The sequence below is a fragment of the Phyllobates terribilis genome, unplaced genomic scaffold (genome assembly GCF_046119375.1).
Source record: "Phyllobates terribilis strain yellow unplaced genomic scaffold, ASM4611937v1 Scaffold_7__3_contigs__length_470593459, whole genome shotgun sequence".
Classification (NCBI taxonomy): domain Eukaryota; kingdom Metazoa; phylum Chordata; class Amphibia; order Anura; family Dendrobatidae; genus Phyllobates; species Phyllobates terribilis.
The window spans coordinates 86,092,284-86,109,047 of record NW_027362767.1 but is presented as its reverse complement, the minus strand read 5'-3'; the positions used below and the strand labels follow the sequence as shown (position 1 = coordinate 86,109,047).

The window sequence follows — 16,764 nt, the reverse complement described above, 5'->3', positions numbered from 1 at the left end:
AAGGAGAGTGATGGGGTGCTACACCAGATGACCTGGCCTCCACAGTCACCAGATCTGAACCCAATCGAGATGTTTTGGGGTGAACTGGACCGCAGAGTGAAGGTAAAAGGGCCAACAAGTGCTAAGCATCTCTGGGAACTCCTTCAAGATTGTTGGAAGACCATTTCCGGTGACTACCTCTTGAAGCTCATCAAGAGAATGCCAAGAGTGTGCAAAGCAGTCATCAAAGCAAAAGGTGGCTACTTTGAAGAACCTAGAATATAAGACATATTTTCAGTTGTTTCACACTTTTTTGTTAAGTATAGAATTCCACATGTGTTAATTCATAGTTTTGATGCCTTCAGTGTGAATGTACAATTTTCATAGTCATGAAAATACAGAAAAATCTTTAAATGAGAAGGTGTGTCCAAACTTTTGGTTTGTACTGTACATGTGACGCGCCCCCTGGGACATATTCCTTTTTGAGGGGAATACCCGGCACCGGATCAGATGGGGGGTTGTAGTCTCCGAGCGGCTGTGACCCGGCCCCGTGCCCAGGGCGTCAAGCTCAGTGTATGTGGCAGTCCTACAGATGTTATTAAGTTCTTAATGTCGACTACGCCACCCGTTGTGTTGCGGTCACTGTGGCCGCCGCTGCAGCAGGGTCCGCTGAGGCTGATGGTGGGTGCGCAGCTTGATGAAATAACCCCCAACGGGAGGGGTATAGCCTCAGGGGGGACAGGTGCAGAGGATGGGGGTTGTGGTGGTGCAGTGCAGACGGCAATGAAGACAGAGTCGGGTAGTGCAGTTAAGGGTGTTTACTTACTGCAGATGTTGTACTGGTCACTCCAGCTGCTAGTGACCACCCGAGCCGTGCTGCGTCCACCAGGTCCTGGATCCAGCCAACCCCCAAACAAGTCCGGAGCGTGGCCCTGAGCTCTCCTTCTGTCCCGTTCTCTGGCCGTCCCCACCAGTGATCCACCTAGGTCCAGCTCCCTCGGGCCTTCTGTTGGGACACCCTTGGCCTTGGGTTCCCTGACCCTTCATGTGGTGTGCCTTCGGGGTGGATGTGATGGGTGGCCGTGGCAGATGCTGCCCACGGCCTCCGGTCTCTGGCTAGGGTGTGTTTTCTGCCCCCACCAGCTTGGGTTCCGGTACCCTGTGCCGACTCCTCACCCGGTGCTTTAATTTGGGTTCTTGGGTCCTCTCTGTTTTCCCCTCTGGGTACTCCTCCTTTGCTCCTCTCTCACTCAGGGTCTCTCTCTTGCTGCAGGCTGACTTCCTCTCTGCTTGCTGTCTGCTCCTCTGCAGCTGTCTTGCTGTCTGCTACTGACTTGTTCTCTGCATCTGACCCTGATCTTAGTTGGTGCCCACCTTATATACACCCTCTATGTGTGAGCTCAGGTGACCAGCACCCAATGAGCTCCTAACTTTACCCAGGCTGCTCCCCCTATCTGCCCCTACACTACATGGGATGTACCACCCCCCTCCCACTCCAGCCAGGAACAGACTCGGTCGTACCTGCACATTTCTAAGTGGGAGTACCGTCGGCCTGTTCCTCGGAAATGGGATGTGTGTAGTGCATGCAGCCTACCGAGCTCAGTTCCACACTCCATCCTTACCCGGGAGTGGAATATCACACCTCTGGGTTGAGGTGCAATACTCCTGTAGCAGCCGAATCCTCAGGGTGCTACACATGCATGTCCGGAAGGAGTTAAAATCCAAACTGCATGTCAATTTCCAAGCAGAAAAATTCTGCAATCCTTAATTTTCTTTCATATGACTGACACTATAGGGCTTTGTTCCCACGATTTTGGTGAGTTTTTGATGTTGCAGATTTTCTGCACCATTTCTACACCCATTAAGTAAAATAGGTTACTTGCATTTTTTCGAAAATACGCAGCATAAAAAAACTCGCCAAAAGCTCATTGTGGGAACGTAGCGTAATATGCAGTAAGTTTTCTGTGTACAAATCCAAATAGATGCTCTGCATATTTTCCTTCTCCTATATAACAACAAAACCCAAGATACGGGTGATCCAAGGGTTAAAAAAGAGATATTTGCTGAAAATGTTTTAAAATTATTCATTTTATTCAAACAATATATTAAAAACAATTATTAAACATACAATAGCAAGGAGAGTCCGCATCAACGAACCACATGTGAATCAGTCCAAAAATATTGTAGCCAAAGGTTATGGGCAATATAAAACATTGGCAATAGGTTTTCCCAAACAGATAAAGATTTGTATAATTCCAATATACATACAAATAAATGTCAGGTGGAGTGTGGGATGATGGGGTAGAGAGCTTATATACACAGTACAATATAGGCTAAATAAAGTGCAATGTAGCAGAAGTATATTTCAAATCAAATATGGAAGCTTGATATTAATTAACAAAGTGGCAATGTAAACTAAATAATGAGCATAATGCTCTTGTAAACCCTTGTTCCAATTGTTGAATAAAGTATATACACTTTGATCCACCCTTACAAGCCAATATATGGTTAATAACCAGGTAAGTGTAAATAGATATGACTAATGTAAAGTGCTTAGTGTGGTTTTGCTAAGGCATTTATATTGGACTGGCTCACATGTGGTTCGTTGATACGGACTCTCCCTGCTATTTTATATTTAATAATTATTTTTACTATATTGTTTGAATAAAATTAATAATTTTAAAACATTTTCAGCATACAGCTCTGGCAAAAATTAAGAGACCACTGAACAGTTTTCTAGTGGAAAGCATGGAAAGACTGGTGGAAAGCATGGCAAGACACATGAAAGCTGTGATTAAAAATCATGGTTAGTCTACCAAATATTGATGTCTGAACTGTTCCTGAGTTAAAACATGAGTAATTTGAGGTCTGCAAGCACTGTTTCTTTTTTAGTATTTTGACGATTTCTCATTTGCTGCAAATAAATACAAAATTTTTAGCTTTGAATTTCAGAGACATATTGTCAGTAGTTTATAGAATAAAACAACAATGTACATTTTACTCAAAAATATACCTATAAAGAGAAAAATCAGAGAAACTGAAAATTTTGCAGTGGTTTCTTAATTTTTGCCAGAGCTGTATATCTCTTCATTAACCCTTGGATCACCCGTATCTTGGGTTGTGTGGTAATATTTAGTCTGACGTGGTAGGCATTGATTTTGATATCTGGACGTGCTAATGGCTATTTATCACTCTTTCCATATAGGTTGTCCACATTAAATCCACGAAATGGATTTAAAAGCCAGAGATTTCTTGGCGTACAAAGGCCCTAGATTTATTTAAGCAGGTAGCAGGTGGCACCCCCAGGATATTGTCACCAATAATAGGGATCTTATTCAACAATATAAAGCAGCACTACAGAAGAAATTCAGAGTATGGTGGAATAGGACCTTATTTGAAAATTATATGGATCAAAAGATTATCCCAAGAGGATTAAGAGTACAGGTTTACCCCTCCTTTGAACTTGAGGACTTGGATTTGGTCCAAGGGTGGTAATTGACAGCTACCACCTGGTCATTAATTGTTGATAAAAATACTGCCTCATTTAAGAACATGGATAGAACAATTGAGGAATTACAGAAGATATTAAAAAATTATGGCAATTGATCAAGTGATGTTGGCATCAAGAGGGGTAGACTTGGGGTTATCTCTCCACATGTGGACTCTAACCAGCATTAAATAGTAAGTTCACCAGACCTTGGGCTATGTTGTAGATCAGGAGGTATACATATAAATGCATTAGCAAAACCACACTAAGCACTTTACATTAGGCATCTTTTATCATATCAAGTATATATAATCGTCTTATCCCGTCTGTCTGTCCTTCTGTCCAGGAAATCCCGCGTCGCTGATTGGTCCGGCCGCGGCCAATCAGCGACGCAGGATTTCAGAAAAAGATGGCGGCCGTTAGCGGCTCATCTGTCGCACGGAGGTCAGCGGCGATGCAGCCGGGAGATGACCGGCCCTAGCCGGTCATCTCCGGGCTGCTCGCAGCAGAAGTACCCCGACCGGCGGCGCCGCTGACCTCCATGCGGCTACCGTCAGGAGATCAGCGGCTAAGACCGCTGATCTCCCGATGGCAAGTGTTAAGGGAGGACCAGGGAGCGGCACCGCCGGTTGGGAAACTTCTGCTGCGAGCAGCCAGTCATCTCCCGGCTGCTCGCAGCGGAAGTACCCGCACTGGCAGCGCCGTTCCCCGTTCCTCACTAATACGATTTGCTGGCCGCGACCAATCAGCGATATTGGTGCCAAATTTAAACACCGCTCTGCTGATTGGTCGTGGCCGGCGGCCGCGACCAATCAGCGATATTGGCGCCAAATTTAAACACCGCTCTGCACAGAGGTCAGCTGCTGCTCGCAGCATAAGTACCCCGACCGGCGGAGCCGCTGACCTCCATGCGGCTACCGTCGGGAGATCAGCGGCTAGGGCCGCTGATCTCCCGAAGGCAAGTGTGAAGGGAGGATAGGGGCGGCGCAATCAACGATATTGGCGCCAAATTTAAACACCGATTTGCTGATTGCGCCCGGTCGGCCACATACATATTCTAGAATACCCGATGCGTTAGAATCGGGCCACCATCTAGTCTATTTATACTTACCTGGTTATTAACCATATTTTGGCTTGTGAGGGTGGATCAAGGTGTATATACGGTACTTTATTCAACCATTGGAACAAAGGCTTAAAAGAGCATTATGCACTTTATTTAGTTTACCTTGGCACTTATTTTCGTTCTCATTTAGCTATAGCCTAGTGAGATTAAAGAAGCACTCCTCCTCCCATCAAAGTTTTTATCCTTTTAATATATTGCAACCATCATATTATATGCCACTGTATACATACAATTGCTCATTTTGCCTTTCTACACCGTTAATTCTTCTCTTTTCCATTAGGTCTGTGACATCACGTGATTAAAAACCTCTAAGCTCTATGTAGAAACAGGTGGTCAATTTTGTCTGCATGAGTCATAAGTCACTGCAAAATTCCCTGGCAGGGGGAGGAGGGAACCGTTGGGTCAGGAATTGAAGAGGGGAATGATTAATGCAGGGACAAGAGACTTCCTGTTTCTAAAAAAGAAGAATTATCTGGGCAAAATGAGCAATTGTAAGTACACACAGTGCTGTATTATATGATGATTGCAATATATTAATGGAGTTAAAAATTTTGATGAGACAGATTCTCCAAGTTAGACTAGGAAAATGGGTCTGCATTTTCTGCAGAAACATTGCGACTCTTGTCCATAGGTGGCTAGATTGGTATTCACTTTAATAAATTGTAAGACCAGACATAAATGGCAGCTTTTCTAGAAAAAAATATATCACATAAATGTATTTATTAAAACATTAATTTGTAAACCAGTTATGTTTATTATACTTAACCTGAAAGGGACGAGTCCACATTGAGGTAGGCTACAGTTCGAGGCCCTAAAGCTTTTCCCAATTCCTGTTGGGAGGTAAAATGTATTTATTTATATTTATTGCTAATCTGCATTACCATACAATGCTATTCTGTACTTTGCATTACAATACTATATGTAAGGAAATACAAGCAATAAGCATAATGTTAGCCAAAACGGATTGTTTCCATTTATTGGATACACTTTATTGCAAACAACTAACAATCCCGGCCAGTAAAAGGTTGACAATCATGTCCTTCTATATTTTACCCAATGCAACGTAGTATATAAAAAATATACTTAGAAAGCAACACATTATATCATTATATTCTCTCTTTATTTTAAAAACTATAATTTTTTATTGGGAATTTTACAAGTACATAATGTCGAAACACATAGGGCCCGACACATCAAAACTTTCAAGCCAGAATTCTGACATAAAATCTTTGAAAAGTTGGAAAATTTAGTCACAACTCGACAAATGGTCGATGCCACCCTGTATTGGACATCTATTTTATAAACAAATACGCTAAGGAGTTTTTTGTTAAGCCATGCAATCTCTTTAAAATAATCTGTATCTGTTAGTCAAATCATTGGGGCCATCTGAGAACCTCCTAAATAATTTGACGTGTACTTCTAAGTGTGCATGTACTGAAAGGTTGCAAACTTATGGTGTAGACCAGTGTTTCTCTTAAAATATAACTTTTAATTATAAGATATTAAAATAGATTAATTCCACTATAACAACAACGGTATCAAATGCCAACATGGAACTCAATAATACATGACATGCACACATGGTCAAAATTGTTGGTACCCCTCGTTTAATGAAAGAAAAACCCACAATGGTCACAGAAATAACTTGAATCTGACAAAAGTACGGTAATAATAAATTAAAAATCTATGAAAATGAACAAATGAAAGTGAGACATTGCTTTTCAACCCTGCTTCCACAGAATTTAAAAAAAAATTTAACTCATGAAATAGGCCTGGACAGAAATGATGGTACCCCTGAAAATAATGTGACAAAAGGGACATGTTAAATCAAGTTGTGTCCAGTAATTAGCATCACAGGTGTGTACAATCTTGTAATCAGTCAGTGGGCCTGTATATAGACCTACACATACTCACTGTGCTGTTTGGTGACATGGTGTGTATCACACTCAACATGGACCAGAGGAAGTAAAGGAAAGAGTTGTCTCAGGAGATTAGAAAGAAAATTATTGACAAGCATGCTAAAGGTAAAGGTTATAAGACCATCCCCAAGCAGCTTGATGTTCCTGTGCCTACAGTTGCACATATTATTCAGAAATTCAAGATCCATGGGACTGTAGCCAACCTCCTTGGACGTGGCCGCCGGAGGAAAATTGATGACAAATCAAAGAGATGGATAATACGAATAGTAACCAAAGAGCCCAGGAAAACTTCTAAAGATATTAAAGGTGAACTTCAAGCTCAAGGAACATCAGTGTCAGATCGCACCATCCGTCGTTGTTTGATCCAAAGTGGACTTCATGGGAGACGACCAAGGAGAACACCATTGTTGAAAAAAAATCATAAAAAAGACAGACTGGAATTTACCAAACTACATGTTGACAAGCCACAAAGCTTCTGGGAGAATGTCCTATGGACAGATGAGACAAAAATGGAAGTTTTTGGCAAGGCACATCAGCTCTTTGGTCATAGACGGAAAAATGAAGCATATCAAGAAAAGAACACTGTCCCTACTGTGAAACATGGAGGAGGCTCTGTTATGTTCTGGGGCTGCTTTGTTGCATCTGGCACAGGGTGTCTTGAATCTGTGCAGGGTACAATGAAATCTCAAGACTATCAAGGGATTCTAGAGAGAAATGTGCTGCCTAGTGTCAGAAAGCTTGGTCTCAGTCGCAAGTCATGGGTCTTGCAACAGGATAATGACCCAAAACACACAGCTAAAAACACCCAAGAATGGCTAAGAGGAAAACATTGGACTATTCTGAAGTGGCCTTCTATGAGCCCTGACCTAAATCCTATTGAGCGTCTTTGGAAAGAGCTGAAACATGCCGTCTGGAAAAGGCAACCTTCAAACACGAGACAACGGGAGCAGTTTGCTCATGAGGAGTGGGCCAAAATACCTGTCGAGAGGTGCAGAAGTCTCATTGACAGTTACAGGAATCGTTTGATTGCAGTGATTGCCTCAAAAGGTTGTTCAACAAAATATTAAGCTAAGGGTACCATCATTTCTGTCCAGGTCTATTTCATGAGTTTAATTTTTTTTAAATTCTGTGGAAGCAGAAAAGCAATGTCTGACCTTCATTTGTTCATTTTCATAGATTTTTAATTTATTATTACTTTTGTCAGATTCAAGTTATTTCTGTGACCATTATTGGTTTTTCTTTCATTAAACGAGGGGTACCAACAATTGTGACATTGTGACCACATTTGTATATCAAAAAGGACTCTCCCGGTTTCTGTTAATCAGTTATACCGGGGAATCCCACAAAAAACAAACATAGTGCCATAGTGTAGTATAGAAAGACATGTATGGATCTCACCACTCCTTCATTGTACCGGAGCCATATTTCTTAAGGGGATTCCATCTTCCAGATGTCTTTATATTATGTATTTTATATATTTAAATCCCCCCGCCCCCACCTGTGTGTTCCATTCAAGGAGTATGGCGTCCTAAAGATGATATTATTGTAAACAGATATACGGAGATGCTGCCCCTTTAAATATATAAAATACATAATATACCAGGTAATATTGTAATTCTTTTTTTATGGCCACTGCATACATCAGGATAGATGACAGGACCATGACAGGAGTGTAATGCTTTATAGATTTAATCAGAGATCAAGATTGTATTAGCTACAACATATATTTTCAAATTCTGCAAAATTCATGGTGGGCAATCCATTAATAAGTGTTAAGATAAGATCTAGAAACTCACTTCTACACCCTCTGTAGAGCCAATAAGTCCATATTCCTCGGCTCCCCAGCTGCAGAACAAAATAGATCTTCTTGGTCGCCAACCTGTAGCAAACAATGGAGATATTTCTTATTTTTTCAAATACAGTGGGTATATATTATATACTGTATATGGTGACCATTTCTTTTACTTCTGAGTCTATATTAATGGATATAAGAAAGGAACAGGCAAGATATTTCTTTGGTTTGGAAATTACTTGTAAATAATATATATGGGGTTTGTATTAATAAAATATGCTTATATACTTTGATAAGCCAAAATGATTGTACTGGAAGTTAAATCTAGAGGAGGAAAGTTACATTGAGATTAATGATAATAAATGAACTAGTAATAAAAATCTTCTGCTGTCTCCACTGTTAACCCATTTTTTCTGCTATCATCAGACCTTGATAACGTGACAATAATTATAGAAAGATAAATGTAAGACACGTCACCTTATTAATGTTACAATATTAGAGATTTTACAATAATGTAGCAAGTGAGTTTTGCCCTTTGTGGCTCCTTGGCTTCCAGTATGTGATTGCTCTTACAAGCTACAAATACAAGAATATCAAAGCCAGGGGCTTAGCTATAGCAGTGGCCACCCAGTGCCCCGGCGCTGCCTCTGCTAACCAGTGCCCCGGCGCTGCCTCTGCTAACCAGTGCCCCGGCGCTGCCTCTGCCAACCAGTGCCCCGGCGCTGCCTCTGCCAACCAGTGCCCCGGCGCTGCCTCTGCCAACCAGTGCCCCGGCGCTGCCTCTGCCAACCAGTGCCCCGGCGCTGCCTCTGCCAACCAGTGCCCCGGCGCTGCCTCTGCCAACCAGTGCCCCGGCGCTGCCTCTGCCAACCAGTGCCCCGGCGCTGCCTCTGCCAACCAGTGCCCCGGCGCTGCCTCTGCCAACCAGTGCCCCAGTGCTGACTCCTTGTGTCTGCCTTGTTTTTCTACTCTGCTTTACGACTACAGCATGTCACCACTGATTGCAGCCACTGGACTCGGCAGTCTTGTGCTGACTTGGGCATTGACATCTAAGAGGGCCCATGTATCCCTCTGCATAGGAACAGACCAGAATATATAAATTGCTGGAAATTTTAATGCTGGGACTTTTATTTGGTGACTCTGCGTGGCTCAGCTGCATTGTATAGCATGGTTCTCTATGGAATGCCCATTGCATATGATTAATATATTCATGTTGATTCCTGTGAATATGGTCACTTCTGATATGGCAACATAAATCTGTCTTCAAAATAAGTTTCAGAACTGCAAACGTTGCAAGATATTTTTATACGTTTTTCTTATCTACACTGGAGACAGTTTCAGTAGGAGGTTCCTAGTGACTCACAATTTAATATCTATAGTTGTTCTTTTAGAAATAATCTAATATTCCTCCACACGTTGTCCCACGCTATGTTTTTAATATACATGGTGTGTAGATGTGAGCAGACAGAGTGCACACTGTCTGTAGATTCCAAGAAGAGCACAACCACCACCTGGTGTTATTGTAACGCCGCTGAATTACAAGCCCGATAATGCCGAGAACGAGGATAACAGGATATCAGCCATGCCAGGATTCATGAGTGTCAAGAGTCTCAACTCCGTTCTTTAGATTGATGAAAGTAATGAAATCTTTCTTTAAATTGAATCCAAAGCAATGTCATCTGTTTCCTTTACAGAGTCGTTCTGCGCAATGTATAATGTCGTCTCTCAGACACAGATGTGATCAGGCAGAAATGGCAGTAATGGCCTCATCTATACAACGACTTAAAAAATCGTCATTTTAATCCAGAAAAACTGACAATTTTCTATTCATGCTGTTATCAGCAGGTCATCTATATGCTATCCGCATGTCTGATTCTTACATCCACATGGCATCCGACTGAGATCCTTTTTTATGCATCAATAATTAAAAAATTATACTAGTCTACATACAGCTTACTGTGTTAACAATTGCATTGAATCCTTTAAAACGAATGCCATATGGATAGGCGTATAGGATCCTTTTTTTGAGCTCCTATTAAAATATAGTACAGGTGGGTCTCATTCAACAAGCAGATCAGACTAGCGCCTGCGGTCATTTATTTATTTGTTTTCAAACAGTCCATTGGTCTGTCTAGAAAATTGTTAATGTAAACCTACCCATTCACTTATATTAGTCTGTGTGGGGTCCATTTTTCATACAGACAGCATTCAAACAGAAAATTTGTTTGTCTGAACGTAGCCTTTGGCTAGAGTCACACGACCGTATGTTCTCCATCCGAGAAAATCAGTCTGATTATGCTAATCATACTCTGATCGGTGTGTGATCCAATTTTTTTGTCTATGGAGAGTTAAAAAAAACAAATAATTCTCCATTCAGTGTGTCCATGAACATCAGTCACACTCTGATGTCATCCGAGTGCAGTCCAATTTTTTTTCCGCAGACTTAGACTGAATGGTCAAGTGCTATCTTATTGTCGGAGGCAACTCGTGAATGCTGCAATCTTTTTCCTCGGGTCACTCGGTCCGAGGAGAAAATCGGACATGTGCACTGCCACATTGAATAACATTGGTCTGCTTGAGATCTGATGTTTTGATGGATTGTACTGGGACTGAAACTATAGTCATCGTAGACTCTATAGGCACGAGCCCTTAGTCATTTCCCACGGCTAGAAAAATAATATAAAAATTGCTCTTGAGCTCTCATCTTCCATTAAATTCCAGGCCTATTGCAAAATTCTCAGTGCATGCGCAGGGCAGGCAGCCAGCAAATGCCAAGAGCAAGGCTGTTCTGTGCATGTGCTGAGAATGTGGTGTTTGGCAGATTTTTGAAAGAAAGGTAATGGAACTTGTAAGTCCAAGAGAGGTCAGACCAGCTCTTATATTAGATTCATACTTCATGCTTACTTTTCAGCATTATCACTATCCTCACAGGCATGATAATGAAAGGTAACACCTCTATACACAGCAGATAACACAGGATTTAGCTTTCACAAAAGATGATATCACAGCTGATCCTGCGCCTTCATACCTTCACAATGAAGTGATCTTTCTGAAGATAATGGAGCTTGCCTAGAATCCTTTTGGTTTTCTAACCGTATAGATGATATATTCCCTTAAATGGGTTGTCCATATGAACAAAGTACATTTTAATTAATAGATCTTAAAATAAAAATATAAGTTCTACAATTGAATGTATTGAAAAAAAATGTTCCTATCCCAAGATAATCTTATAAATATGCCCCTAATGGATGTGTCCGACAATGCTGGAACATGGTCTGATATACCAAGTATCCTGGCCAAACGGGGGGAAGAAAAAGAATGATTCTTTCTATGAAATAGAACAAGTATTTAAACAGACAGTATACAAGCTGTCCTGTCTGTATACTCTCATGCGTTCCCTAGCTGTCCTGTCTGTATACTCTTATGCATTCCCCAGCTGTCCTGTCTGTATCCTCTTATGCGTTCCCCGGCTATCCTGTCTGTATACTCTATCTTACTTCCTCCCTTGGCCAGGAGCTGTGGTATGATCAAACCATGTTCCTGTACGGTCAGACACAGCCATTACACAGTACACAGCAGGGGCACATTTATAAGATTATCTCAGCACAGGAACATTTTTTTTAAACACATCCAATTGGGAAATTTGTATTCCAAAATCTATTGATTAAAGTGTACTTTGTTCGTGGAACAACCCTAAGCTAACTAAACATTTGTTTGGCTTTTCTCCAGACGTAATGGATATTTGAGCATTTTTTCTTTTACATTTGTCTTGTGCCATTCCTCTGTTATTGCTGCAGGAATTGTATAAATAACTTAGTAGCTGGCTCAGTGGCGCACTGCCAATGGCGGCAGGCCACACGACTGCTATGGCGCCCCCCTTTTGCACCCCCCGCTCCGCTACTTGATTGCCGCCACAGCCCGCCGACACTGTCTTCAGGCATGGCCGTGTGCTGTGCGGCTGTGACTTGTAGTAATAATGGCAGGGGTGACACTACACCTTTAATTGTGCTTGTGTCGCCCCTGCCGAGTCATTACTACAAGACACAGCCGCACAGCACGCGGCCATGCCTGAAGTGCCGGCAATCAAGCAGCAGAGAGGGGGGTGCAGAAGGGGGGCCCTGCTGAAGGGAGGCCCGGAGGGGGGGGGCCCTGCTGAGGGGGGGCCCTGATGAAGCACCAGCAATTAAGCAGCGCCGGCGGAGTGGGGGGTGCTGGAGGGGGGCCCCGATGAAGTGCCGGCAATTAAGCAGCGCCGGCGGAGTGGGGGGTGCTCAAGGGGGGCCCCGATGAAGTGCCGGGAATCAAACACCGCAATCAGATTGATGAAGAGTACTGTTTGTCACTCATTAAGTCCATGCCTCAGAGACTGCAAGCTGTTATTAAAGCCAGAGGTGGTGCAACAAAATACTAGTGATGTATTGGAGTGTTCTTTTGTGTGTTTGTTTTTCACGATTCCATAATTTTTTTCCTCAGAATTGAGTGATTCTATATTTTTTTCCCTCTGCTTGGTCTGAAAAAAATTACCCTTACTGAGTACCACATTTTTAGTGTTTCTTAAAGCCCTAAAGTTGCCATTTGAAATGACTTTAGTTTTGTGCCATGTCTGTGATCTGCTTTTTTCAACAACATTAAACAACTGAATGAACATCCTCCGAGCCCGGTTATGGGTTTTTAAGAATGTGTTCAAATATGTACGTGTATCTGTTTGTGTATGTGCGTGTCTGCGTAATGTATGTGTGCATATCTGTGTACCATGTGCATGTGTGTATGTCTGTGTACCTTGTGTGTGCGTGTCTGCGTACCGGGTGCGTTTCTGCTTAGTGTGTGTGTGTGCGTGTCTGTGTACTGATGAGGATGAGGATAGAGCCTGGGCCCTGTGTTGTATATCTATATTTCTCTGCCATATCTGTGCATCATGAATGTGTTCCAAATACCAACAAGAGGAATATAAATAGCCCGGAGGGATGCTTATGCAATATTTACCAAATGGGGAAACTCCATTATTAAATATACAATTAAAATGCACACTGGGTATTAAAAAACATCCCTGATCTACCTATACTTTCTAATATAATCACTCATATGTTTGTTCTGATGGCCTCATAGGAAGCCACCATTCGTGGCAGAATAGGAAGGTAGTTTATACTAGCACATGTCCCCCCAACATGTTTCACCGCTTCAGCGTCGTCGTCAGGGGATGGGGCATTGGCACATCATGAATGTGTGTATTAAAGGGGCCACTGAGACTCTTTCGCCCAGGGCCTACGAAAACCTGGAGCCGACCCTGGGTGAAAGCAATGATGGAGGAGGAAGCATCATGTGACACTCCCTCTCCCATTATTCCTCCTCTGCGTCTGACGCAGCAGCATGATGACGCTCCACGCTGTGTCAGACAGTGGAGCTGGCAGCTGCTGAGGTGATGAGCTGCAGAGACTGAAGCAGCGGGCAACAAGGAGCGGTAAGTATGTATTTATTCATTTACTTTTAAATCCGTGAGGACTGATAATACTGGAGGGCGGGGAGTGCATTATACTGTGTTGCGGAGCATGGGGAGTGTATTACACTGTGTGGAGGACCATGGGGAGCGCATTATACTGTGTGGAGGAACATGGGTAGTGCATTATACTGTGTGGAGTAACATGGTTGTGCATTATACTGTGTGGGGGACCATGGGGAGCATTATACTGTGTGGAGGACCATAGGGAATGCATTATAATGTGTGGAGGACCATGGCGAGTGCATTATACTGTGTGGAGGACCATGGCGAGTGCATTATACTGTGTGGAGGACCATGGGGAGCGCATTATACTGCGTGGAGGACCGTAGGGAATGCATTATACTGCGTGGAGAACCATGGGGAGTTCATTATACTGCGTGGAGAACCATGGGGAGTTCATTATACTGCGTGGAGGACCATGGCGAGTGCCTTATACTGCGTGGAGGACCATGGCGAGTGCCTTATACTGCGTGGAGGACCATGGTGAGTGCATTATACTGTGTGAAAGACCATGGGGAGTGCATTATACTGTGTGGAGTGTGGAGAGGTGTGGGGCCATTATAGTGTATGTAGGCCCATTGTACTGCATGGAGGGCTGTGCGTGGGTCACAGTTGGGGGATCATACGGTGTTGGGGTCACCATACTTTGCCTTGGGAGTTGAGGTGGGGTTCAGTAGGGTCATTATACTGTGCATGTGGAGGAATTCACCATGGGGGTATCATAATGTGTTTGGGGGCACTTTTGTTGGCATCACACTTTATTGGGCAATGAAAGAGGGATCTAGTAATTTTCCTCCTGCTGAAGTCCTACGTAAAGGCTGGAAAGTTGTGAGATCTGCTCTTCTGTGACCCCAACAATTATTTACTTTTTTTTTTGGGGTGGGGGCCTAATTAGAACTTCTGCTATGGGGCCCCATGATTCCTATGTACGCCCCTGAACTGGGTGTTTCATTCCCTTTGTCAAAGGAGCAAGACTGTATACTCTTTGATTCTACCAGACTGTGTATGGATACACCTTACTGACAAATGGCATAGTAATATCAGGTAGTCTATTTATTTATACAGTTACAGGAGGAATAACTAGGCTGGTGTCTTGTAAAATAAATAACAGAAACCTATATTGATGAATGTGCCTCTTGTGCTTTTCATTGGATTTATCTTCTGCTTCATTTTCCAAGGAATTATTGCATTGCTTTCAATTAGTCTTCCAGTGCTCCCTAAATGGGTACTTTAAAACTGACAGACCCCAAATTCAAGCCTTGTTATGTACACTCGGAAATAAGCAAATGCCACACACAGGCTTAGCACAATTACAAAATGTAACACGTACTGTATGTGATACTTTCTACTTGTCATTAAAGTGCTAGCCACAAATTTCTTCAGTGCCTCTATCATATTACAGACTGCTGGATCCTGACAGTGTGCATAATGGGAAAACAGGATTCTGCTCAGTCTGACAGATTAGCTGTTCTCACGTGACCTCTCATATGAGAGTTGCGGTCATGCGCCGACTAGCTTCTTTTCCGTTTAACTCCATAAGACAATAAAAGAAGCAAGAAAAGTTATCTGCATATCACCGCAAGTATACAAGTTGCATAAGAGCGGTGAAGTGATGAGCACTCAAACTAGCAGCAGAGCGAGATCCTGACTGTATGAATTGCACATTGCACACCATGCACTGCAGACATTTATGTTCAACCTGGTAAACCCCTTTAAAATGGATCACTTATTGACACAGGCTACATGCTGATTGCAGTCTTTCTAGTTAGAGTAGTAGAGATCAATGTAGGACCAAAAATGAGATAAATATGTATCTAAGGGGGCACTGTTGGCACGTTTTGTGTTAGTAATTTTCATGCTGATGCATTTATATATATCCTGTTGTACCTGTAATGTCTTTTCAGTCACTACTTTGTGATTGTAATGGTTTTATATTATTTAACTGATTGTTATGTAGTGGGCACAATGTTACATTTGCACCATACTAGCTGTAAGGAGTCGGGCATGGGCAACCGCATTTCCAGGGTGAGCCATGGAGGTTGCCTGGTAGCTGCAGGTCTGGTAGGTCACCGAAGGTTCAGTGACCTGTCATTTAAGCCCATAAGGATGAATATGTAAGCAGAGCATCAATAAAAGCCCCGTCCACAGTCCTGCCCCTGAGCACAAGAATCTAATTATCCCCAAACTGCAAATAAAGATTACACAACACCACAAGACGGATTTCATCAACCCAGGTATCATTTTAATCAGTGTAATGGCGCCAACCTGACACTGCCTGTAGTTTACTTAGCACAATCCTGATGACCGGTTTCTTTTAAGCATCAGCTTTATGGTATTGGAATTGGAGATTTTTGCAAAATATTGTTAAATTTTTTGCTGGATCTCGTTGAGCGTGCACTGCACGGTGACATTTTTTATTTATAGACCTGGCACCTTTTCTTATGCCATTAGATGTCACTCCACTCCCTGAGAAGTCAGCACCCACCTGCTGTCATCCCTGACCACTCCTTAAATGACATCAGCCTCTGTGACATCACAGCTGCAGTATAATGCCATGCTATGTAGCCTTAAAGTGGACACAACATCTCTCTGGAAAAGTCCAACCCTGACAAACTACTTAGTGATGTCATCACTAGTGATGTTTGGTGGATGAAAGTGTGCATTTTTATAAGATTGTCGGAAAGACGGCGGACAGACATAATTTTCACTGCTTAAAAGGGCATTCCCTTTTTAGATAGTGATACGTGTCTATGGGATATTCCACCTCTGGGATCTGTGCTTATCTTTAAAACAAAAGTTCCTGACCCGTTTTGTGTGGCTGGTATCATTTGGAGATGGCCTTTTTATTCGCTTCTGTGAGAGCTCCAAAATCTCAAGTTAAGGGTCATTGATAATCAAACCTTCCCATACCTCTCTACCCCTGTTCCAGAGATAAGTGAGACCCACATCTCTGAGACACTCATGACA

At 42.6% G+C, this 16,764-nt stretch overlaps 1 pseudogene; it reads right to left on the bottom strand.

Annotated features, from left to right (window-relative positions):
* LOC141153786 (putative N-acetylated-alpha-linked acidic dipeptidase) overlaps positions 1–16,764 on the bottom strand; it is a 190,381-nt pseudogene that overhangs the window by 67,778 nt on the left and 105,839 nt on the right.